Source organism: Peromyscus leucopus, chromosome 22, assembly GCF_004664715.2.
Source record: "Peromyscus leucopus breed LL Stock chromosome 22, UCI_PerLeu_2.1, whole genome shotgun sequence".
In the NCBI taxonomy this organism is placed as follows: domain Eukaryota; kingdom Metazoa; phylum Chordata; class Mammalia; order Rodentia; family Cricetidae; genus Peromyscus; species Peromyscus leucopus.
In genome coordinates this window covers 24789878-24816883 of record NC_051081.1, presented here as the reverse complement: position 1 = coordinate 24816883, position 27006 = coordinate 24789878, and the positions used below count along the sequence as shown (strand labels likewise).

Here is a 27006-nt window from a genome sequence, read left to right as displayed (position 1 = left end):
CACAAAAATAAAGAAAACCAAAAACATAAACGATGCGTACTACAATGCGATCAGCACACTTAAAAGTGATCAACAATTCCCTCAAACACACGACACTCAAATTTCAGTTATTCCACAAATAAAAATTTTAAATATTTTCTTTTGCGTGTTGTTTTGGTTTGGGCCTCAAGGATCCCTTGACCTTCCATTTCTCCATCCGCTGCCTCCTGAGTGCTAGGATTACAGGCCTGTGCCGCCATTGTCTGGCCTCAATGGTTTGTTTGATCATGAGTCAAGTCATGGCCCACAACATGATTGGTTGACATGTTTATTAAGTCTGTGTCTCTTTTTAGAACAAAGTTTATTTTGGCATGATTGTCGCCTTGCAGAGCAGTTGTAAGCACACAGAGAGAGTTCATGGCTCTCTTCACCCCATCTCCCCTCTATTAGCATCTTACACAAACGCTCTATATTTGGCAAAATTGTGAGGTTAATATGGGTACATTGCCCACATTAACTACCTCTGGGCTTTATTCAGATTTTACCCCATAACAGTTTCTGTTTTGTTCAAAGATCCACCCCAGGAGGCCTTGGTGCACGTAGTCATGGTGATTCCTTGGACTCTTCTGGTTTTAACAGCTGCTCAGTCTGGCTTCCATGACAGATGGTTGGGAAGAGCACTAGTGGGAGGCTTTGAGGAAGTCTCTCAATTGGAGTTCTTTGAGGTTTCTTCATGATTAGACTAGGGCTAAAAGCTTGGGGGTGGAAGGATATCACAAGCAGATTCCTTTCCATGCATTATATCAATGTGTATATTATGGTATCAATGTGTATATCATGGTATCAATGTGTATATCATTGTGTCAATGTGTATATTATTATATCAATGTGTATATCATTGTATCAATGTATCTCACATGTGTATATAATTGTATCAATGTGTCATCATGATTTTATGTCTTTTAAATCCCTCCTCCTCTCCCCTTTTTCTCTCTCTCTGTCTCTGACTATCTTATAATAGGACTTTATTTGGACTTCCAGCTCCCAAATAATGACATGGAGACTTTTTTATTAATTATGAAGGCTTGGCCTTAGCTTAGGCTTGTTCCCAAATAGCTCTTAGAACTTAAATTAACCTGTTTATATTAATCTATGCTCTGTCTCCTGGCTCATTACCTCTCCTCAGAACAGTACGTCTGACTTTCTCTACATCTCACTGTTGAATCCCCCCTCTCCAGATTCTTCCTGAAGTTTCTATCTCTGACCAGAAAACCTGCCTATCTACTCCTGCCTAGCTATCAGCCATTCAGTTCTTTATTAAACCAATCAGAAGGTGCCTTAAGCAAGTGAGGTAGAACAGACACATCTTCACACAGTGTGAGCAAATATCCCATAACAGTCTACCAGACAGGGTTTCACTATGTAACTTAAACTGACTTTAAACTCTTAATCCTCCTGCCTCAGCTTCCCAAGTCTGGGATTATGGTTCTGTCACCACCATGCCAAGCATTTTTTTTTTTTTTTAATGCAGATGGCCTGTTGCACCTTCTGGGTTTGCTGTTATTGTTAACAAAGCGGAGGACTTTGTAGGCAAATTTCTCACCAGTCTTATTAACTAAGAAACACTGAGCCAAATACAGGGGTGCAAGCCTTAGAGATCAGAGCAATGGTGAGAGCCACCAAACTAACCTTAGCTCACCACATCGCCATCGCTTCCCAAGAGAACCAAACCGGCTGCTTCCTATTTAACCTGCATCTTTATTGCCTTGCTGTTCTGCCTTCTCATTGGCTCTAAGCCCAGCCACATCACTTCCTCGTCACTGCCTGTCTATACAGACCTCCAGGTCTCTATGGTTGGTACTGGGATTAAAGGCATGTGTCACCAGCTTGGCTGTGTCCTTGAACACACAGAGACTCTGCCTGCCATGTGACCGGATTAAGGGCATGCGCTACCACCGCCTGACTTTTGTTTACACTGGCTATGACCTCTGATTTCCAGGCAAACTTCATTAACATACAAATAAAATATCACCACATTTCAGCACAAATAAAATATCATCACAGGCCTTGGTCATTATTTAAGATGAGTAATGAGTATCATGAAGTTATGTTGGGTAGATATGCCAGAAGGCTACAACTAAAGGCTTGATCCCCAGGGGTCAAAACCAGAAGGTGTTGGGGATTGTTAGGAAGTGCAGCCTTATGAGAGAGGCTTAAGTTGCTGGAAGTTGTGATTTTTGAGAGGAATGTGGGACCTCAGTGGTACCCTATATTCCTACTTCCTGGCTCAGGGTATAAATCCTTTGCTCTGCAATGCTTTCCTGTCAAGAGCTGGCATTTTTGCCAGAGGCACAAATCCATAGGGTCACCTGATCTTGGACTAGGTCCTTATCGTAGTTAGGGTTACAGTTGTGATGAAACACCGTGACCAAAGCAAACTGGGAAGGAAAGGGTTTGTTTGGCTTACACCCCCACATCACTGTTCATCACTGAAGGGAGTCAGGGCAGGATGCAGGTACTGATGAGACCATGGAGGGGTGTTACTTACTGGCTTGCTCTCCATGGCTTGCTCAGTTTGCTTTCTTATAGAATCCAGGACCAGCCTAGGGGTGGCCCCCGCCTACAATGTCTGGGCCCATTCACGTCAATCACTAATTAAGAAAAAACCCCTGTATCCTTGCCTGCAACTTGATTATTATTATCATCATCATCATCATCATCATTATTATTATTATTTTGAGACAGGGTTTCTCTGTGTAGCTTTGCACCTTTCCTGGAATTCATTATGAAGCCCAGGCTGGCCTTGAACTCACAGAGATCTGCCTGGCTCTGCCTCCCCAGTGCTGGGATTAAAGGCGTGCACCACCACTGCCCAGCAACTTGATTATTATGGAGGCATTTACTCAATTTCTCCATAGAGGTTCCCTTTTCCTAGATGACAATAGCTATGTAACGTTGATATAAAACCAGCTAGCACAGTTCTCTAGAGCCACAAGTCAAAGTGAATCTTTTCTCTTTATGAGTCAGCTGCCTCAGGTCTTTCGTTACAGTAACGCAAGATGACTAATATAGAGGCCTCTACTTTGAGTGAAGGCTGCTTTCCAAGCAGCTACCATATCGTCAATCACTGTTTGTCAACATCCCACAATATCACAAGACAGGGTTAAGTAAAAGTCCAGGTTTCCTGGCAGGCAACATTTGATTTTAGATGATGCTTAAAACAAATTTTGAGAAAGTGCTATCCTTAGCACAAAATACATCCAAATGAATTAATTCAGTGGAAGCTGGTTCCTAAGGCATTGAAGATTTTAGGTAAGAAATTGCAGAAAAATAGGAAAGGTCCTCAAGAGGTAGCTATTAATACGTATATCATTGTTTGGAGAGGTATGCCAGAACTTCTGATAATGTATGTAAGTGGACACAGGGCATAGCTAAAGCCTCCTGATGTTGGATCTGACTGCCTGGCGTCTTCAGGTTTCCACAGGATGCAAAGCTAATGCAGGGGAGTAACAAATTGTTGCTGTTCTGTTGGAAACTCCACTTCAGCGCACCCCCACCCCACCCCACCCCACCCCACCCCCACCCCAAACCCTGCTCCTCAGAAAGCCTCCCAAGCAGTAACTCCTCCCCCGGAGCTGCTCAAGATGGCGCCTACAGGGTAGTTAAGCTCCAGTCCACAGATCTGCCTCGTGATTTTTCCTCCTTCCTTCCCTTGAAGTCATCTGGGAGTGGTATGTTCAGATTAAACCTGGTCCTTTACTTGATCTGGTTTATTGCGTCGGTGGAGAAACCTACTACTGGCGTTTCAAAATACTTATCAGTTGCCTCCTTCTTGAACACTCATCCCACATTTTACGATGTCAATGTACCATGAAATACTTGAAGGTCAGTGGCTGTTGTCTTTTCTAAGATAAACAACCTGGAACATCTAAGAGATGTCTATGACTGGTCATTTATATATAGGCAGGGGAACTGGATACGGTTTCTTTCTTTGCATGGAATTGCCAGAGAAGATTCAAGAATCCATCACCAAGGATCAACTTCAGAGGACAGGTTGCTTTGATATCAAACATCTCTGGATGGATGATCACAATTAGCATTTCCTGATATATCAATGAATCATATAGCTCCAATCTGTGATTTGGATGATTTGTGCCCTAAACCCGACTTAGTGTCATTGTGTTGATGGATCTTGTCAACAGTGAGCCAGGAGTGGGTCACTCACTATGTGCCCTGACTCCTTGGGTTCATGCAACATCTCATGGTCAGGGATCATGGTCAGTTGCATTCCGGAAGTGCTGCTCTACTCTGATTCCCTAGGGGAGAGCCTCTGTGGTTGAAAGCAGATGGTATCTCCAAGCCCAGCCCTTGGGAAATGCCACAGGGATCCCATGGTTAATGTGAAAGAAGAAACTTGAAGTGGAAGTTTCTGAAAGACGATCCCATGGCACGCAACAGCAAAACAAAGACTTGAGAACATAGAGCAACTCCAAGCTTCTCCTAGGAGGAGGAGGAGCCAGCCCTTAAACAGGTCTTAGGATCACAGATAAGATTTCTACATCTGGGAATAAGGATGCAGACAAGGATGCTACCGTGATGGGTCCCCTCGTTAATGGAGGTGTGGCTGTAAACGCTCGGGCTTGAGGGTGACTTCTCTGTACTCTGTTTCACTAGTAGGGACCTACCGCTCTCTGCTGCTGCTGGGTCCGTGGGCAGTGGGATTTAATGATGCGTCATACAGAGTGGTGCCTCCATCCTGGGAAGGCATTTTAAGAAAACTCTCCTTGGCCTTCTGGATCCTTGGGCCATTAATATTTTTAATAGTGACTATAAAAGCTGTTAGAACTCCAGTCTCAGCAAGGGGTTCTGAGAGCGGTGCCATAACGAGCAAGCAGAGCCCTGGGTGGCAGGCTAGCCTCTGGGCTTTTACGCTGCTCTAGCTGGCTCTCTAGCCTTGATCTCGCCATTTAAACCCCCCCTTTCCAGGCTCCAGTCGAAAGTGCAGACAGAACTCTCCTTGACCTGATAGGTAAGTCTTGAAAAAACAACTAGGGTTTGAAGAGACCAGAAGGGGGTGGGGTGGGAAATAACATTTTGAAAACAGAAATTACTCCATAACAAGCAGTGACAGAATGCCTGCCCCGTGGAGTTTTGCAGCGAGAGGGGAGATTTATTTGGCATTTTGAATTTGTTTTTTTTTTTTTTCTTTTCTTTTCCAGTGAGCACAGGCCATTTGAGGGAGTTGAGAGAAAGGAGAAAAGGAAAGAAATTTCAAGTGCCAAGAATAATCTATGTAGCCCTCCCTCCCTCTTCCTGCTCATGCGAAAAGATTTTTCTAGTGGGTTTATTCCTACCGCATCTGTTTTTCTCTCTGCTTTTTCTGGGCTTCCTGCCCCCCCCCCATCCCAGCGATTATCTAAAGCCCTAGGCAAACGACACAGATTGTTGTACCTCAGAGGCCTCAGAACAATGTATATCACCCCCCCCCCCCCCTGCACCCAAGCAGGTCTTACACTTATGCCTGGCTGTCTCACCTTTTTATCTGCCTTATCTTGGGGACCTTGTGAAACATTTGTGCCTAAGAATAACCGACTGTTTTAAGAACAAATAGACCAACTCCTGGGAGGGTCTTCCATGAAGGGCATTTCTAATTCCCACCAGGATGGGAGTCAGCAGCGGAACATGATTTCAGGGTCCCTGCTGGGTTCCATTTCCCCCTCTGGAGTCTTTTGCTAGACTCTTGCTTCCCCGACCTTTCTCACAGTTCCAGAGAACACCTGGGCCATGGCCTGATGTGGGCACCCTGGTGAAGCCTGGCAGCTGGGCAGAGAATGTGGGTGTCCCTCCAGCCACTGAGACCCGAGGCTCTGGGTGGGCTGGGGAGAACCATTCATCTCAGGGGAATCAGGGAGGAGTCGCGCCTTTCTTTCAACCATAGCTTCTGTGTTTCTCTTCTTCTTCCTCCTCTTCCTTCCCCTCCTCGGCCTCTTCCCTCCTTCTTCTTCCCCGCTCTTTCCTTCTTTCCCTCCCTCCCTCCTTTTGACTTTCAGATGAGATCTCAAAAACTGACCTTCCGCCTGATATGTTGCCAAGCATGAACTTGAACTTCTGATCTGGCTGCTGCAGTCTCCTGGATGCAGGGATTGCAGGAATGCACAGCCATGGAGGGGTTTATGCAGTGCTGAGGACGGAGTCCAGGGCTTTGTGCATTCTAGACAAGCACTCTGCCACCCGAACTACACTCCCAGCCCCTTTCCTATTCTCCTTGAGGTACAGGAATCTCCAACTTGTTGTTTGAAGCAGAAAAGTAACAATACAAAGAATTTAGATGCTTACTCGCCTGTAATTCTGCCCCCAAATTTAAGGCTGTGACTGTTTCTGTTCAACTTTTTTTTTTTTTTGAGACAGGGTTTCTCTGTGTAGTCATAGCTGTCCCGGAACTTGCTCTGAAGACCAGGCTGGCCTCGAACTCACAAAGATCTACCTTCCTCTGCCTCCTGAGTGCTGGGATTAAAGGCAAGTGCCATCACTGCCCAGCTAAACATCCATGTACCTAGTCTTTTTCAGGGCTCATGCTCACTGTTGGGGAACTCTTTCTGGACAGTTAACTTTCTAGAAGATTCAGTAATGACATCTCATTTCTGTCTTGAGTCCGTTTCACACTCCTCATCTTGGTTCTACAGTTGCTGAATACAGTGACATGGGATGGAAAGAATCCCAGATGAGGACCCAGGATCATGAAGCTTAAGTCACCTTGTCTTGTGACCTGGGAAACATCCTTTTTACTTCAATAGCTTTTTATTTTCACTTGTACATTGAGTCTATTTAAGATGATCTAGCTGGGTGGTGGTGGCACACTCCTTTAATCCCAGCACTGGGAGGCAGAGCCAGGCGGATCTCTGTGAGTTCAAGGCCAGCCTGGTCTCCAAAGTGAGATCCAGGACAGGCACCAAAACACCACAGAGAAACCCTGTCTTGGAAATAATAATAATAATAATAATAGTAATAATAATAATAATAATAATAATGATAAAAAGATGATCTAATACTAGAATGATTCATAAAGGCTGAAGTCATAAAGAAATACAACTGACTTGATGAAAAAGGTTTGCAAACACGTAGCCTTTTTTACATATGCTGGGGGGCTTGCAGGGATGGCTCAGTGGTGAAGAGAGCCTGCTGTGCTTGTAGAGGATCTAAGTTCTATTCCCAGCACCGACACGATGATCCACAACTGTCTGCAACTCCGGTTCCAGGAGATCCAGCGCCCTCTTCTGGTTTCCATGAGCATCTCACACACACACACACACACACACACACACACACACACACACACCATGCACACACATACATATTCAGGCAAGATACTCACATACGTAAAATATAAATACATTTCATTAAAAAAACCCACATGCTAAATGTCTGAGTATAAGTACACGCAAGTCTGAGGGACAAAAGCAATGGACAAAAGTAACTTCCTATCTACTTATTCTCACCTGCATAGAAGTATGCAAATCAATTATTTCTAGTGGGGCTTTGTCTGCTCACAATAGTATCTGAAAAGAAAACTCTCCCTGAATTGCCTCCTGGTCTAAGTTTCTGGAGGCACAAGTAACCATTTGTCACCTACAAGTGCCATGGAGTCCCAGAGCCTAGAGTGGCCTAACCCCAGGGATTTGTTAAGTGGCTGGCTATTGTTTAACAACAGCGTCACTCTACCAAAGTCCTTTGTTTCTGAAGGTTAGTTACATAAAACTGTTATTTATTTATGATAAGATAGAGATATGGGAAAAGTACCTTAAGTCAGATGGATTGTGGGTGCTTAGCTGTAATTTCTTCTACCTTGGAGTCCCTTGCAGGCCAGGTACGCAACCTCTGGGGCACAGGCAGGCAATTATGCTAAGTCATGCAGGGAGAGTGCAGTTCCATAAGGCATGCAGAATGGCGTGAAAGCAGCCAACTATTTGTTAGTACGGATCCCAGCCCCAATGGCTGCAGAAATAAGGAGTAGGGATTCAGTCTTATGATTATCTCCCTTTCCCCATTAAAAGATTTTTTTTACTTGTTGTTTGTTTGAGAAAACCAGAGCCCACAGTTTGGCTTATTGTAATTTTCCAATTAGCACAGACTCATCAATATAGCAAGAATGAGTTCGGGATTTTCCGCCCAGGACCCATCCCGCAGCATGGACTCTTAGCAAGCATCCCACTGAAATGTTCAAGAGTCCCTCTTCCTTTGCTTTGATGGAAAAGCAGATTAAAAAAATTAACTTGGAGGGCTGGCAAGATGGCTCAGAGGGTAAAGGCACTTGCTGCCAAGGCTGATGATATCTGAGTTCAATCCCCAGGACCCACAGTTGGAAAGAGAACCAACTCACGAAAGTGGTCCTTTTACCTCGCATGTGCGCTGTGGCACTCACCCCCTCCCACATAATTAAATATAAACAAAAGTTGGCTTTGCCTTTCTTATGATATATCTTCTCTAGAACAAATCACTTCAGCTGTTTGGACCTCAGTTTCTGGAACAACTATGAGCTTATGAGTGTTATAAGTGTGAAGATTATGCCCTCTTGGGTAGGAAAAGCAGATAATAAATGACTTATTCGTGCATTAGTCGGCTTTGGCATAGGAATGATTATAAAAGCCAAACCTTGGTACTTAGAATGGCAATTTGCCCCTACCATATATGGCAACATGGCTGTAGACAACTGCATTTCAGCTTCCTGTCTCCACCTATTCTAGGGCACAGCCTTAAGAAGTTTCTACCCATGGCAGAGGGAAAGAACGAGAGGGGCTTGAAAGGCCTTGGAAAACTCCACCTGTGCCATATCAATGGTGCTTTGAATCCATTCTGTTGGGTCACTAGTCAAGGCCAGTGACATGTTGGCCATGCTGCATTGGGGGTGGGCATGTATTCTTCCAACAGAGGGCACTCAAGCCATTGGGTGACTGGAGGTTCTGCTAATTCTGTGTAGGAAAGGGGAGCAAGCAGTGGGGAAAAATAACACGTCACAATAGACTTACCTCTCAATCAAGAGGCACATAGAAAAAGGGTCCGAAGCTTACTCCCTAAAGTACGCGGGTCCGGAGAATTGAAACGTATTCACGCAAATCCTTCTGTATGAGTGTTCAAATCACCGTTACTTACAGTGCTTTGAATGTGGGCTTCGAATGTTCAGCGGAGAATAGAAAAATAGGTAGATAATGCAGAATGGCCATACAGTGCAGTGCCCAGGTATAAAATGGAGGAAAGTACCATGACATGCTGCACAGTTGAATATTGAGATACTGTGTTGAAAGACTTTCGTTAAGAAAGACCACCATGGTGGTTTGGGTTGTCAATGTGACAGGACTTATAATCACCACAGAAATAAATCTCTGGGTGTCTCTGTGGAGGATTATCTAGTTATCTAGATTAGGTTAGCCGAGGTGGGAATGTCACTCAAATTATTTATGCTCCTATTCTCTCTCTCTCTCTCTCTCTCTCTCTCTCTCTCTCTCTCTCTCTCTCTCTCAGTGTGTGTGTGTGTGTGTGTGTGTGTGTGTGTGTGTGTGTATGTATTTGAGACAGAACTGCTCCAGGAACAGGAGTTTCTTTGTGTGTCGTAGAGAAGTTCTAGAAACAGATATTGGTAATAATTGGACAACCTTTGGAATCTACTAAAACAACAGAGACCCCAAACTCTTAAACTGACTACCTATTTATTTTTAGAGTGAATGTTACAGCATATCAACTACATTTCAATTGGTAAACATTTCAGAAGTTGATGGGATTATAAAGAGTCTTTACTTTTTCATGTCCATATCCCTATTCTGCCTGAATTTTAAAATAACGAACGAGTACCTTTTTTTTTTTTTTTTTATGTTCAGAGAGGCAAAATGAAGACATCTTAATTAGGGAAAAATACATTTTAAAAAATCAGTTGTACAATGTTAGCTCCCGTGACCTTTCATTAGGATGCCATTCATGTGTCTTGATCTCAAGTGCTTGCAAGTTAAAATCTGAACCATCCTTGAGTGAACACTTAAGAAAATCACCACGATTCAGTGTAATTAACCTGGAGAGGAACAATAGCAGTGATGAAAATATCTGGAACCAGGAAAAAGTGAAGACAGGCTTCATCAGAGGTATTGGAAGGCAACAGCAATGTACTCACTCCATGGGGAAAAAGTGGTTTTTCTGAGGAGAGGGAGAGAGGGAGAGAGAGAGAGAGAGAGAGAGGGAGAGAGAGAGAGAGAGAGAGAGAGAGAGAGAGAGAGAATGTTGGCAGCACAGATTCCATGTTCTTGCTTCTTCACAAAGAAGAGTCAAAGCCACAGATCCATCCTGTTCTAACCATCATAAAAATTACAAGTTTGATAAAGTATTTAGGTCAGGCTCTCATTTCTCTTTTGGATAAATGTGACAGCTAATATCTTGGTCAGGAAACATTGTGTTCTCTGCTGGGTGGAAGATAAAGGTGGCTGGGTGTAAGGTGGTTCCAGAAGATTAGGATGGAAGCTCCATGTGAGTGGTCCCACTGGCATCAGTGTGGGAAGCCTCTCTGTGGGTAGATGACTGAGAACTGAAGAGTCTGAGATACTAAGCTGAGGCTTGTAGCTACCACTCATGCATGTAGCCCACCTGCTCTACAGGAATTCCTCCCAAGATGCAGAATGTGCCGCATACCTGTCTGGGCTCTGAACTGGCTGGAGAATCAGTTTCTTATCCATCGTCAGTCCTTATCAACGAGCAATATTAAAGGAGGGTAATAATTCATAACCAAGGAGCTCCAAGAAGTTTGAAGTCAGCCAGCGAAGACAGGAGCCCTCTGCCTGCCACGGATTTTGGGTGAATTGTAACAGCGGAGAGAGGCCAGCACGCAATCAGTGGAAAATTAGTGCTCGGAAAACTTGTACTTATGTGTAGGTGTGTGCAAGCAGGCGTTGCCAGAAAGGCCACAGCTTAGGTGCTTTACAAATAGCACACTCTAGATGTAATTGGCTCAACTACTTCTGTTATTCACAGTTTTGCTCTGAAAGGTCAAATGGAACTGGGGAAAAAAAAATAAATCTGGTGACAACAGAATTGTTTTAAATGTTCTTGGGAGAGCAGCACTCGGGCGGGACTCCGTGGAGCAGCCTATGAACACTCACTTCTTATTGTTTGAAGAAGGAAAGGGGGGTGGGGTGGTTCTCCCTTTGAACCCTGGCAAGAAAGTGCAAGGCTTTTCCCTGTTCACCTAAAGCAACTTTCCTGAGAACGAAACCAACCAACCAACCCCCCCCCCCCCCCCCCCCCCCCCCCCCCCCCCCCCCCCCCCCCCCCCCCCCCCCCCCCCCGCAACACTGCTGCTCAGCCCATGTCTGCCCAGCCTTACCGGGGATGTTATGTTAATGCCAATCTGCAACACAGATTACATTAGCAATCGAGAACAAGAAGCAATCAGTGTTCACAAAGTGTGTTTTCTCCTCAGGCCCACCTGACCCCATGCCCCAGAGGTCGAAGAAACTTTCAAGTCTAACATTGCAGAGAGTTGGAGAAACTGCCCGAGGGATAACTTCCAGTGGCTCCCGGAATTTTCTCACTGTAATCAAGAGAATGTTGAAAACATGCTCTAAACTGTTTCTTGGAACGGCACAAAGGTTACCCAGATAATAATGCAAATGAATTCTTTATTCTTATTTTGCATTTGAGGTACAAATCTATTTTTATTTACTTGATTGATTGATTGGGGGGTGGTGGTTTGTAAAACAGCCCAGGCTGACCTTGAATCCATAATTTTCCTGCTTCAGCATCCCCGGTGCTGGGATTATAGGTGTGTGCTAATACACCTGGCTAAGTCTTTTATTTTCTTTTAAGTAATTTCAATTGTGTTTAAAGTATGTACCATACAGCTAAGGTGTGGCTTGGTGATACAGAACTTATCAACTAGTATACATGAGGTCCTGGGTTTGGTTTGCAATATCAAAAAATAAAATAAAATAAAATAAAATAAAATAAAATAAAATGAAAAAAACTTATATGACATAAAACTTATTATCTTAACCTTTTTTTTTTTTAAATAGGAGATTCTTTGGATTTTGACAATATTCTGGCAAAGGACAGCTTCCACAACTGGGGAATTACTTGCTGACTAAAAAATAAAAAAAAAATTTTGTTTTATTTTATGTGTATTTCTGTATACTACATATGTGCAGTGCCCAAGAAGGCCAGAAGAGGGCGTCAGATCCCCTGGATGAGTTGCAGATGGTTGTGCGCGGCCATGGAGATGGTGAGAATTGAACCCGAGTCCTCTGGAAGAGGAGCCAGTGCTCTTAACCACCAGTCTCTAGACGGACTTGTTAATTTTATTCACACATCTTAGTCTATGCCCAATACTTAGTAGGCTTGCAACAAACGTATATATTTAATAAACACATATATAGGCGATGTTCCATTGGATATATACCCTGTAAATCTGCTGCCCAGCCACTTTCATAGTAGGAGAAGCTGTGTAACCCAACCACCTTTTCCTTGACTTCTTTTGCAACGAATGACATGTGAGGCTGAAGAAAACTGTGTAGCCCAGGCCAAAGATCAGAATTTTCTGTGCCCGAAGCTTCTTGACACAAAAGATGGATACAATCCGAGATGTCTGACGGCGGTTAATACCTGCTGGTCCATTTGATTAGATGGCACAGTGTTCCCTGTATCATCTGCCACCTTCAGTGCTTATATAATCAAAGCCACCAAGTGTGGGATGAGGGACGCGCAGAGGACAGGGAGGGGACAGTCTGTGTGGGTGGATCGCCGCCAAAGCGGGAACGGGTAGGCTGAGGAGACGGCCCGGGTAACGTTTCAACACCTCAGCTAGTAGTTTTCAATTAGCACTGCTTGAGGATCCTTGAAACTCGCTCTCGGCTGAGCCTTTCAGATCAATGAGATTACCTTTTCAGGGATGGGAGAAGACGGCTCCAGGTCGCAGGTGTTACGGAATGAGCCTCAGGCGATCTGAAGTGTCGCCCGGATCAAGAGTCCTATTCTGGGCCAGCGAGGTCTTTGCTAAATAGAGTGAGGGGAGATAGAATTGACTCACAAAAGCTGACTCCACGGACAGCCGTGACCCTCAAGCTTCCCATGCTTTGTAATCACCCTGCAGCAAAACAACACAACAACACAACACAACAACAACAACAAACCCCACACACCTACGTCAGCCCGGACCCGGTTCCCACAGGTTGACGTTGAGTGAATCGTTATTTCAGCTGGGACTCTGAAATCTGAACGACACCCTGCCCCCATGATTCATGCAGCTAAGACACACATGATTAGACACGGAGGATTTCTAGCCCCAGAGCAGACATGATTATTTTAATCTGCATTTTAAACACAATTTAAATTGTGGTAAAATACACGTGTCACAACAGACTGTCTTAACCATGTTTAAGTGTTTAGTTTTGGAGTATTAAGTATGCTCACAGTATTGTGCAACCCGATCTAGAATATCCTTTTCATATTTTAGAACTGAAACTCTATACACACTAAACCTCAAGTCTTTACCCGCCTCCCCTCCCCCAGCCCCGGCACCCCACTCTAAGTGGAATTATATAGTATTTGCTTTGTAGAGACTGGCTCAATTAGCATAATGTTCTCAAAGTTCATCCTTGCTTCAGGCTGTGCCAGAATTTTCTTCTTCTTTTATTTTGTTTTAAACTTAAAAAAATAATCTCTTTGAGACCCTAAAGTGGAATTGAGAGATTGTCCAATAAAACTACGGTTTAGTTTTTTGAAGAGTCATTGTTTCCCACGAGGATTTCAACTTTCCTAAGACTTCGTCAGTCTTTGGTACTTTCTGTATATATATATATATATATATATATATATTATATATATATATATATGAATTTCCTGGTATGGCTTCTTTCATTCAGCCCTTTAGAAGCCAAGCTGTTACACCTTTTTATCTGTTTGCTTCTACTTTTAAAACATATGCTTTTAAATAAACCTGTTAGATTTGTATTTCGTCTTGTTCATAGTACAGTTTTTTTTTCTTTAAAGATTTATTTATTTATTATGTATACAGCATGTATGACCAGAAGAGGCACCAGACCTTATTACAGATGGTTGTGAGCCACCATGTGGGTGCTGGGAATTGAACTCAGGACCTCTGGAAGAGCAGTCGGTTCTCTTAACCTCTAAGCCATTTCTCCAGCCCCCCATACTTTCTGGTTTTTATTTCTATTTTTTTTTTTGAGACAGGGTTTCTCTGTGTAGCTTTGCACCTTTCCTGGAACTCACTTGGTAGCCCAGGCTGGCCTCGAACTCACAAAGATCCGCCTGGCTCTGCCTCCCGAGTGCTGGGATTAAAGGCGTGCGCCACCACCGCCCGGCTTATTTCTATTTTATTTATTGTGGTCGTTTGAATGTAATTGGCTCCCATAAGCTCATAGGGAGTGGAGTTATTAGGAGGTGTGGCTTTGTGGCAGTGGGTGTGGCCTTGTTGGAGGAAGTGTGTCACGGTGGGGGTAGGCTCTGAGGTTGCCTATGCTCGGGATACTGCCCAGTGTATCAGTCACCTTCCTGTTGCCTGCAAGATGTAGGACTCTCGGCTGCTCCAGCGTCACGTCTGCCTGCACACCACCCTTGCTCTCTGTCAAGGTGATCATGGACAGAACCTCTGAAATTGACTGAGCCCCCTCAATTAAATATTTTCCTTATAAGAGTTGCTGTGGTCATGGTGTCTCTTCACAGCAATAAAAACCCTAAGATATTTCCTCTGTGTGTGTGTGTGTGTGTGTGTGTGTGTGTGTGTGTGTGTGTGTATACCTGTGGAGGTCAAAGGTCAGCCTCAGTGTCGTCCCTCAGGTCCTTTTCCACCTTCCTTTGAGACTGGGTCTCTCACTCGGCCTGGCACTCACTGATTAGAGTGACTGCCTGTCTCTACCCGAGACTCCCAGGATGAGGATCACACGCTTACGCCGCCACGCCCACCTATTTCTCTTGGATTCTTCAACAGGAACTCAGGTCCTCACGCTTGTACGAGGAGAACTTTACTTAGTGAGCTGTCACTCCAGCCCTGGTTTTTATTGCTCATGCTAGCCGCCGCTTTAATTGGCGTGGCTGAGAAGCCACTCTCTCTACCGCCCCGGCTAGCTCTTTGCACGACAGGATGCCTCCTGCGCTATGGCCTTAGCCAGTATTTTGTAGCTCTGACTGTGGGGTTGTCTTTAGTGTGTGCCTCGCCAGTTTTGTATGCACAGCCACGAGGATGCGAACCCCCTTTGTGCACTGCTGTTTCCAGCAGCCTGGGTGACAGCTGCTCCATGGGCTCAGACCTAGAAGGCTGCAGCGATCCAGTCCTGAGGTCCCATCTGGTCTAATGTGCACAAGGAGACCGAAGAAGAAAAGCAACAGAGTAGCCCGGAGCAACGAAAAGGAAACCCGATCTGCAGAGACGCCCCGCATAAAAAGAAATAGAGACTAGCTGCTCCTGCGACTCTTCTAGAATTCTTCTCTTTAATCTGTTTCACGGTGCTCAGAGACTCTCATATTTCTCCCGCCTCTGTCCCCACCCCCACCCCCATTCTTTTATTGGTAGATCACCTCATCTTTCATTTCACGTTTCCTCCTGTGTCTTCCTCCTTTCATTCCCCAGGACTGAATCCAAAGTCTCGCAACGGTGTAGGAAAGCTACATTCTCCCCAAACTGCTGACAAGAAGCCAGTGACTGGGGGGAAAAATGTCATTTTCTGTATGGCCGGCTGAGAGGCAGAAGCTGAGAACCTTAATAGGTTAAGGGCTGGGCCTGGGAAGATGGCTCCCTGGGAAAAGTGCTTACTGTACGAGCATGAGGCCCTGAGTTTGGAAGCCCAGAACTTCTGGAAAAAAGCCGGGTGTGGTGCCACCCATGGAAGACAAGTGGAGTCCTAAATGAATGAATATTCATTATATGGGCACTACTCTGTCAAGGACCCCGGGGCCCCAAACCCATGGGAATCTTCTGGGCCAGTACAGATGTTGACAGTGTGTGCAGAAGTACCAACCACAGCTTCCTCCTCCCGGATGGCTGCAACCAGAGACTGTCCCCCTGCAGAGACCTATCAAGATTAGCCAGCTCACCTTCTCTAGATGGATGTACTAAGCCAGCCTCCTGGTGGACTCCTCTGAGTGTCCAGCCAGCTGGTGCATCTCCAGGGGCGCACACAGCCCACCCCAACCCCAGCTTTTCTGTGCACGTGTCCGCCATTTTTTCATTCTTCCATCACCCCCATCAGGTCAGTCCTAAAGCTCTGCAGGTCTTGGTAGACACAGACCTGTAATCCCAATGCTGGTAAGTGGGGATAGGAGGATTCTGGGGCATCGCTGGCAGCTAGTCTAGCCAATCAGTGAATTCAAGGTACAGTGAGGGTCTGTATGTCAAAAAAAAAAATTCAAAAAATAGAGAGTGATTGAGGAAGACACCAGATCTCTGGCCTCTACACATGAATACACATGCACATGTGCACCCAGGCACGCATGTGTACATGTATGCACACACAATAAATAAATAAATAAATGTTAAAAGGAAAAAAAGGGTTAGCTTACATATTTCTCTTTTCTATTTTGAATTCTTTGAGGACTCCTTGTTATACACTATGTGAGCTTGTCATTAGATTTTAGTTCCTGTTTCATTGGGGAATGTTGAGATGTGTGTTACATTTGACTTCTCAGTAACATAGTCCAGGTAACCTAGGGCTGTTGGGTCATGCCCAACCTGTTGAACAATCCTGAGTAAGGGAGTGAGGATTGAGAAGAAACAGCTAGGAAAAACAGAGACATTAAAGAAAAGACAAGAGACACAGGATAGGTTTGGGAGGGCTCTGAGTCAGTACCACAGCAGCCCTGAGTTGATTTCTCACAGCCTTTTTTATACCCAAAGCAAGAGGGGCAAAAGACCTCCCTCTCTCAAGGACACCATGGTTCAAGGAACAAACAAGGATAAACATCTCCTTAAATTCTCAAGACATCTGGCAACCATGCCTTTGGCTATACATCCTGTTATCCAGCCTTGAGGAGTAACCACACTTTAGCCAAACATCCTGTCATCCAGCCTTAAAGACCAAAGACAAGCTAGAACTCTCTGACCTTGAGTCAAGATGGATCAAGCCACAAGCTGGAGTCACTGTGGGCTCCTACACAGGGCGCACTTGACTACCTGCACTCAAAATGATCGATCTACCCTTCTACTCCAGCAGCATGTAGACTCTCTTCCCTTATTCCTTTAGTGGTACAACTCTCCCTCCCCCATTTGGGGCCCAGTGATTCGTTCAGCCCTCGGCAGGTGGCTGACATCTTCAACAAGAGTTCTTGATGGAGGTGATATTCTGAAAATCTGAAAAACGGCCAGCAGGTCTCCCTGGAAGTGCTAATTCAAAGCTGCTTCTGCATCCATAAAATCCACACTTGTTATTAGCCCCGAGATGAGCATGAATCTCCCCTCTTACTCATGAGCAGTAGATTCTCTAATTAGATTCATTACTCCACATCTCTGCTCCCAATGACAATGTCCATCTGCATCTCCTATGTGCTCTTTCTTATCTTCCCTGCCACAGAATGTAGACATTCATCTGTGGACTGAACACTAGGAAAACGGTACTGACTATCTCCATGACACACCTGTGACCTTCTGTGGTCCTCAGGGAGCTGGCTAAAGGAAAAAGCTTTAATATTCCCACAACAAAGGAAGTTGTACCTATTGTATTGCTGGCTTAACTTATAATGCTACTTTTCTACAGCTCTGGGCACAATGCAGTAGAAAATACCACAACCTGCTATCGTTAAGTCAGTGGGTTGGCAAGATGGATGTTGTTGTGTTTCAAAATTGTGCCAAGTGTACATTGATAAAGCGACTTTCTCCCGGGACTCTGAGAAAGTGTCTAATCCTGTATGACTCTGACTGAGTCAGATTTACATAAGATAGGAAATTGGCCCAGCATGGCTTCATTCATCTCCATAACTTCTCTACTGATGGGATTTATGGCAAAGGCATTATTATTCTTTCACAACCGAGGTCTAGTGAGCTTAAGTCTTCAGTCAAACTAGAAAATTCCATAGTGGTTCCGGCACTAAGAGAAAAGGCACAGGTCTGTGGTTATGCCTACGTTGAAAACAACAATGAGTAGAAAACCTATTGTTCAGCAAGGGATGGATTGTTGGTCAAAGGCAGTTGTGTCTCAGAGATTCACTCCATTCAGGATTTAATTAGAATTGACTTGTGAGTTCCAAGAACAACAGGTCATTTAGCCTAACCCTTACGATGTTAGGTTTAATTATTTATTTTTTAAGTCCAGAAAATTCTGAATGTTAGAAGTATACTAAATTGACTGCATATGGATTACTTTAATGAAGGTCATCTTTCTAATAATGCCCGAGAGAAAAAAAAAAATAACCTGAATCTAAATTCTTATTCTTGGACACATATTCACTAAGAAAGCTCTCAGCATCCACAAATCCTTCTTGCGCATCCTCTGATGGTTATGGATTTTGACATGCTCCATATTTCTGATAGGAATTTTCTTTGGTTATTAGGGGAGGAGCCTGAAGAATTCTTATGCCAGAGAGAAATTCATTTTTTTTCTCCATATGGAAAGGAGTATAGACTGTTGCTGTAGCTCAGAGTCAGAACAAGGAGCTGCTGTCCCAAGCAAGAAAAAGTGAATTGCTTCTGGTGTTTCAGGCTTGGCGGGATAAAGAGAAATGCATTCAAAAAAGCAATCACTGTACATGGTAGGTCAGGCTTGTGGCCATCAGTTCCATTAGAGACAGTCTCAGGAATAGTGGCGACCACTGATGTTCCTGACCAAGATTTTGATAATCCACAAAATCCAGCAGCTCTCTGCATATGTGAAGTAGGTACATTAAATGGATCTAGAGTAAAATCACTAATCTCGAAGTTTTCTGCTCAGTTAAGACTGAACTTTACTTTACATTGTTAAATAAAAGCAATATATATTTGTGTTTGTATTTTTTGAGACTCATAAAGTAGCCTTGTAGGCTGGCCTCAAACTATCAATCTCCCTGTCCTGGTCTCCAAGGACTGTGTTGTTATGCCTGGCTAAAAATGATATATATTTATGATGCACAACATGTATACTAGTATGGAATGGCTACACCAGACTAATTATCATATTTATTATCTCACATTGTTTTCACTTTTCTATGATGAGAACATTCAGATTCTGTCCTTTGGGCAATTTTCAAGCATTAAAGCATTGCTATCCATTCTGGTCACCGCGCTATATGGCAGACCTCTTGGATTTACCCCTCTGTTTAAGTGAGATTTCATATCAACCTCTCTCCAATCCTGTCGCCTCTAGCTCCCAGGAAACACAGTTCTCTTTCCTGAGTCTACGAACTGACTTTTCCCCCTGCTTCACACATGAGTGCAATCACATAGTGTGCGTCTTCTATGTGCCAGTCAGCTTTCTTTGTGTGGGGGTGATGCATGTTCATGCTTGTGTAGGTGCGTGCGCAGGTGAGTGGAGGCCAGAGGTCAATGTCGTCAGGTATCTTTCTCAGCAGTTCTCCACCTTATTTTTGAGACAGAAGGTCTCTCTGATCTGGAATATCATCGATTTGCCTAGACTGGCTGGCCAATGAGCGCTGGGGATCCTCCTACCACACCCCCAGCCTGGGATTACAGGTGCCCACCCCATGCCCAGCTTTTACAGCGGGACTTAGGGCGTTCGATCTTTACGCTTGGTGACAAGCACTTCTGTGAATGAGTTGTCTCCCCGGCTCTTGTCAGAGTTCTGCTACCACAAAGCGCATCTGAGACAAGCGAACTTGGAAAGAAGAAAGGTTTATTTCGATTCAAGGTCCATGATTGGTTGGCTCTGTGGTAGCTCAGCCAATCACAGTGGGAACGTATAAGGCCCATTCATCTAAAGACGGAGAGAAGCAACCGGGTCCCACAATCTCCTTCAAAGCTACTCTCCTAATTACCTACAATCTTCCACGAAGCCCTACCTTTTTATTATTTATTTAAATTTAAAAGTTTTTTTTTAAATTTTATTTTACATACCAACCACAGTTCCCCTTCCCTCCCCCCCTCTTCCGGTTCCCCTCTCCTTCTCCCACCCCCATCCACTTCTCAGAGAGGGTAAGGCCTCCCATGGGGGCTCAACAAAGTTTGGAAGCTCTACCTTTTAAACATTCTCTGGGAGCATCATAGGCTAAACCAGTAGCATGTGGGTATTTGGGAGCCCATTCAAGATCCAAACTACATTCAAGGTATCTGGTTTACTTCACATAACATAGTGCACTCCAAGTTCCTCTGTGTTGTAGAGGATGGCATTTCCCTGTCTAGGTTTAATAGCATTCCATTGTGTATACAGACCACACTTCTTTATCTGTTCAGCCAATGATGAACACTTGGGTGGAGTCCACACGGTGGCCGTCGCGAGGTGTCCTTTCACTTGCCGATCGCATTTCCTTTGGATCTATGCCTAGAACTAGAGTTGCTGGAGTCTATGACAGTTCTATTTTGAATTTATAGAGAGGCCTCTCTGCTATTTTCCATAATGGCTGCACAAACTTCCATTCCCACCAATAGCACGCAAGGACTCCCTCTTCTCTATGTTCTTGATGGCCTTTGTTATCTTTTGACTTTTGTAAAATATACTTTTAAATTGAAATTGAGTTATATCTCTTTTCCCCCTCCCGTCCTTCTCTCCCTCCCTCCCGTCCCTCCCAGGTATCCTCCCTAAAGCCCCTCCCATGTCCCCCCCATTCTCAAGTTACATATACATGTAAGCACACACACACACACAACCTGCTGAGTCCATTTTTTGTTGTTTGTATATATATGGTTTTAAGGTTGACAACTCCGCATTGGGTAGCCAATAAGGTAGTTCATCCTTGGGATAGGCTAATTCTCCTTCTCCCAGCAGTCAATAGCTAGCTGCCTGTAACTCTTTGTCTAGGGATTGGGTGGGACCCTGGGGAATTTCCCCCATTCTGCATTAACGTGTTCATCGATACAGCTATTATTCTAGTCTGGTTCATGCAGCCATTTCTAGAAGAGATTGTTTCATAGCAGACGTCCTGGCATTCTGGCCCTTACCATTTTCTTTTGACTTTTTGACAACAGCTGTTCTAACAGGTGTGCAGTGGTACCTCCTTGGGGGTTTGATTTCTATTTCCTCCATGATTAGTGTTGTTGAATGTCTTTTTGGAAATGTGTTGGTCATCTGAATGTTTTCTTTTGAGAAGCGCCTGACTATTCAGGTCCTCTGTTTGAGGTTACACTGATTTGTGTTTTTATGATTGAGCTCCGTCTGCATCTTGAATATTAATTCCTTGTCAGGTCTGTGGCTTACAGATATGTTCTTTTCTTGGTGACTGTCTCTTTCCTTGGGGGATTATTTCCCTAGCTGTACAGAACTCACTCATATAGACCAGGCTGGCCTCAAACTCTCAGAGATACATCTGCCTCTGCCTCCTGAGTGCTGGGACTGAAGGTGTGGGCCGCCATGTCCAGCCAGTCTTACAGTTTTAAGTATTTTATCTTTAATCAATTTTGATTTCAGTCTAATTCCATTCCTCTGCATGTGGGTGTCCAAATTTTCTAACACTGTTTACAAAAAGATTACATTTCCCTATTATGTGTTCTTGGCATCTTTGCTGAAAATTAATTGACTGCAAATATGTGGATTTATTTCCTTAATTAGGTAGGTCAAAGATCTAGAGAGGGCAAGGAATTGTAGGCAGTCCATCTGGTTCAGTTTTAGGAACATCATTGCCAAATAGCACACACCAAAAGATCCTGCAAGTTAAAACACTTGCTATTATGTTACCACATCCACTGTTTCTGCCAGTTCAATTTGTTGGCTACTCCTCTGGGCATTCACCAAATCTACCAGAATCAGGGAACTAATTTCAGTAGCAATGCCTCCCACCTCCTTCTCCAGGGTACCAGAGACATTCAGCAAAGCGTTCTTCAAGGATCCTGATTCTTCATCAATGTTTTTCTCAAAGCCATAGAAAAGAGACTGTCTTCTGAGCTTATTTTGGGTGTATGTGAGATGTGGAAATTTATTTTGATTTCTCTAAATCTCTGGAGTCTTAGTGTTTTCATTTCCTTAGCAATAAGCCACAGTAGAATACAGGCTCTACCCAACTAACCAACTTAACAATTGGTGCAAGCTATGTCCAATGAATCCTGAATTTCAGGTTAGTACACCCAGGCTAACAATTTGGCACACACTGGTAGAACACTCGGTAAATTCTCCCATCTTTTGCCAATGTTAATTAGAAAATCTTGCAATTCTTTTGTGATGCGAATCTTTTTCTTTCCAAGTTTGCTTTTTTAAATTGGCTCCTCTGGGCATCCTGATCCTGGAATCTGGAAGTGGTTGTGCTTGGATGGAGAGAAAGACCCAGGGGAAGGCACAGGGAGACTTGCAACTCCTATATGAAGCAAGTGTTTCATGGGAGGTCATTAGAAGGTCTTTCCTTTGGTACGAGAAATGCAATGATGTTGGGGGCACCATGTCCTCCACATCCTCCCAAATGCTCTCATTCTGATTCTGGTAGCTTTTTCTTTCTCAAGTCATGCCCCAACTTTCATATAAGAGATCCGTGAGGACGTAAATTCAACCCTGTATAGAAATTGAGCAACTGGTTGGATTTCCTTCTGCATTTGTTTCTGGTCTTGGTAGTTCTGTGACTCTAAAAGATTACAAATTCTGGACTGGAGAATGTTTTCTGTGTTTGAGTGAGTTGTTAGATGCATGAGGTCCTGGGTTTGAGTCTTAACGCAACAACACAAAACAAACAAATAAACTTTCGTGGAGACCTAGAAACACCCTGTTTTTTAAACAACTGTTTCATGTAAGAATTTAACGTTTTAAACCTGTTTTGTGGGTGGGTGGTGAGATCAGAGGTCATGATCAGGTGCTTTCTTCAATTACTCACACCTTACTTTTTGAGACAAGTCTTTCACTTACTTAACCTGGAACATACTGATTTGGCTAGACTGGCCGACCAGCAAGGCCCCAGGGACCTTTCTGTCTCTGTTTCCCCAGCAATGTGGTTATAAACATCTGAAAGGTTCGGCTTTCTATGAGAACGCCGTGGATCTGAACCCAGGTCCTCATGCTTGCATGGCAGGCTTCTTACAGACCGAACTCGCCTCAGTCTGCTTTAATCCATCTTTATATTCTCTTCAGATATACAGCGTCTATTTTTTCTCCTTTCTAACTTATTTTTTAGGATTTATTTTTATTTTTTTAATTATGTGTGTGTTTCTGCATGTGTGTCTGGCTCCCAAAGAGGGCAGAGGTGACGGACCCCCTTGGAACTGGAGTTACACATAGTCCTGAACTGTCCAACATGGATGGTAGGAATTGAACTCAGGTTTTCTATAAAAGTCGTATAGGCTCTTACCTGTTGAGCAATCTGTCCAGATCTCTTTGTTCTTTTATTTTTGTTTTTAAAAACAATGTTCTTATTAATTTCATGAGAACGTCATACAGTGTCTTTTGATCATATCCAGTCCCCTCTCCCAGCTCCTCCCAGATCCTCCTCCACCTTGCTTTATGTTTTGAAAAAGTCACTGGCACTAATGGGGTCAGCCGTCCCCATCCATCGGCTGCATGCTCCTCAGTCCACACCATGGCTTATGGTAGCAATTAAAATGGAAGCCCAAATCTTTACTTTGGCCGATGTTTTATTCAAAGCGATAACAGTTAATCAGGCATGCAGCTGCTTTACCCTTTATATACCACGAATTACAAGTGCTTAATGATACCCAAGCAGTCACTTCCAACTCAACTAGGTCATGCAGCCAACATAAGGATACCATGTCTTTGAAGTTTGTTTGTTCGCAATTACTTCCGCTCTGGTTTCTTTTATTGGTCAGAGTTTCTTGGTTGCGGTCAATGAATTTCTTCCGGTTTCTTAAGGAGAAAAGAATTTATTAAGGAGCAGAGAGTTTGAAGAGGCATCGCTGAGGCTGCCTCAGCAGACCCTAGGGAAGCCAAAGTTACTCTGTGTAATTCCTCACTCGCAAATGGTCAGAGCTACAGCATCTGTTACGATCAGGAATCCAACACAAACCCTGGTTCTAGTCCACGCTAGAATTATATATGACTCCAGCCCTGTCTCTCCCCTGTTTATCTCAGCTCTGAATCAGCCTGCTGTGGATACATTTTCTTGGTGGAATCTCAATCACATGCGGGCATCTGAGTATAAAAAGGTGGGGAAAGACAGCTTTACTTTTCATCTTTTTTTTTTCTTACAGTACTGGAGATCAAATTTAGGGCTCACACATGCTGCGCTGCACCCCGATCTAAATGTAGTTTAAAAAAGTTGTTCAAAAGGCAGCTTCAACAGAATGGGAAATCATCAAGATATTAAAAAAGGTGTTCAATATATTCTTGGAGAGCTAGGAAAGAGCCCGGAGAAAAGAGAACAACAGGAAACTGCTTCTTAGGTTGAATGATAGGCTCCCAAACATAATTTTATGATGACTTATGATAAATGTATATTCAGGGGAGGATCGCCAATAGGCATTGGTGAAGCAATTTTGTCATTGTGCAAACCATAGTCCGCTTACACAAACCTAGATGGTATGGGCCAATCAACTGATGTGCCCCTTGGTGTAACTACGAGAGGTATTAAGAGACTGAGGAGATGGCTCAGTCGATACAATGTTTGCTGTTGCAAGCACGAGGACTTGAGTTCGAATCCCCAGCATCCATCTAAAAGACAGGCATAGTGGCATGTGTCTGTAACTTCCATGCTAGTGGGTGGTGGAGACAGTTTGTTAGCCAGCTAGGCTAGCTGAATTCATGAACTCCAGGTTCAGTGAGAAACATGGTCTCAAAGAGAGTAAGATAGAGAGCTATTGATGAAGATGTCTAATATTGATCTCTGGGTGTCAAACTCATGCATGTGCACCTCCACCCAATATATCAGACACACACACACACACACACACACACACACACGCACACACACACACACACGCACACACACACACGGACACGGACACACTCAAAGACGCAATAAATGTGAGCTATATGAAGCTGTTGCTAGTGTTAATAGGGCTTACTGTTTAAATGTGTGTGGAGAGTGTGCTCTCTCTCTCTCTCTCTCTCTCTCTCTCTCTCTCTCTCTCTCTGTGTGTGTGTGTGTGTGTGTTTTGTGGTGCTGATAGTCATGCCCAATGCATGTTAGGTAAGTGCTCTACCACTGAGCAATACCCCTAGCCCTACAAACTGTTTCTATACATGGGAGCATATTTTAAAATAGCTACGAAAACTGTGTTATAGAAAACGCAAGACAGGAACAAAGCTATCTGTTATCTTTATCAAGGATCCTGTGTTGTATGTGCATGACTGCATGTGCTGGATTCTCATGACTGGCAGCGTTTCATGTTTATTTATAGCATCAGCCCCCAAATCACGTGAGTAGTATGTTGTACCAGCATGCTACCTTGACTCTGAACTCAGTTAGGTAAAAAGAATTTTCCACTCCATGTAACCTTGTGAAATGACTGTCAAATAAGTCTGTTGTTGACTGAAATATTACAGGGTTCATGACTGTGTCTCTGTACCTGTCTGTCTGTCAATCTAACATATTTAATCTATCTGTCTATCTATCTGTCTGTCTGTCTGTCCGTCCGTCCATCCATCTATCTATCTATCATCTATCTATCTATTGACCTACTATAGGAAATTGGATTATGCAAATTTTGGAGGTTAAGATCTGCAAAGATCTGCCATTGGCAAGTTGGAGACTTAGGCAATGGTATGCAATCATACCTGAATCTGAGAATACGCCAAGAGCAGTGCTCAGCTTGAAGACAATGCAGGCAAGAAGGAAGAATTTTTACTGAGCAGGTTGGTAATCCTAGAACTTGGGAAGCTGAGGCAAAAGAATCAGGAGTTCAAGGCCAGCCTATTTTTATTATTTTTATTTCCTTCAGTGATGTGGATGGGGCCCATCCACACTGAGCAGAACATATGACTCAGTCTACCAATTGAAATGCTACTCTCATCCAGAAATACTCTCAATTTTCAGATTCAGAATAAAGCTTAACCAAGTATCGGGTACCTTGGGGCCCAATCAAGTTGATGCACAAACTTAATCATAGCAATTTGTTACTTTCTTTTATACACGGCAATGCATTTGGTGTGGGGTATAAAATGATTTTCCAACAACTGCAGAAAGACAGATATCCACTATGAATTATTTTCCCTTTACTTAGGTATTGACTTAGTTCAAGAACAATGCCTTGGGAAGAAGCAGTTGTGTAAGTTGCTGCTAGACACATGCACATGGGTTGAAGAGGAAAGAGGCGCGTTGGTCACTGGAGTTTAGAGAGCAAGATAATTTAATCTAGACATGGAATGGTCGGGATAAAGAAGGAAGAAATGGGACATTGCAGGCTGTAAGAGAGCTTTTTACAATTTTACATTCTTTTTCAAAGTCTCTAATTCCCTTTTTGCTCTTCCTTTTATACTTGTTTCCTGTTAAGGACTATTAGAGCTTTCATGGGCCTTGTGTATTATTTCAGATTTTTTTTTATGTATTTACCAATATGCTCGATATCAATTTATAAGACACCAGGAGGGAATCTGACTTCATGTCTGCTGGCCCAGCTTCTGTTTCTCGTTCCCTGAGCATTAGTCCACAGTTGAAAACATAAGGTAGGCTCCGTGTGCCATTATGCGCTGCTGTTTACTTCACTTTGGATTGGACTGTCCAATGAGCAGATTTACACAAGGGAATTTACTTCAAGGGAACTTACTTCAAGTCTGAGGCTTATGAATAATGCATGGCTCTCTGACTCACCCAAAGCAATGGTAAACAAACCCCAAACAGTTGGCCACCCCCTCAGCAATCTGCAGACGGTGGTCCCAGCCCTTAGCAACTGTGAACGGCAGCATTTGAAGGTAGCAGTGGAAATCATTGGTGCTGGCTGTCTTTAGCACTGTCCATATGTTTCCTGGCACACTGCCAAGTCAGAAGAGTGAGCACAAGCAAGAGAAAAAAAAGATATCCTCCTTACCTAATCCA

At 43.8% G+C, this 27006-nt stretch overlaps 1 long non-coding RNA gene across 1 annotated transcript; it reads left to right on the top strand.

The window, feature by feature from the left end:
- The first annotated feature begins 4763 nt into the window (after window positions 1-4763).
- Window positions 4764-12103, top strand: LOC119086506. Its single transcript, XR_005089805.1, has 3 exons — window positions 4764-5008; window positions 11435-11655; window positions 12027-12103. It is a non-coding gene; the product is annotated as an uncharacterized LOC119086506 (long non-coding RNA).
- Window positions 12104-27006: the final 14903 nt, after the last annotated feature.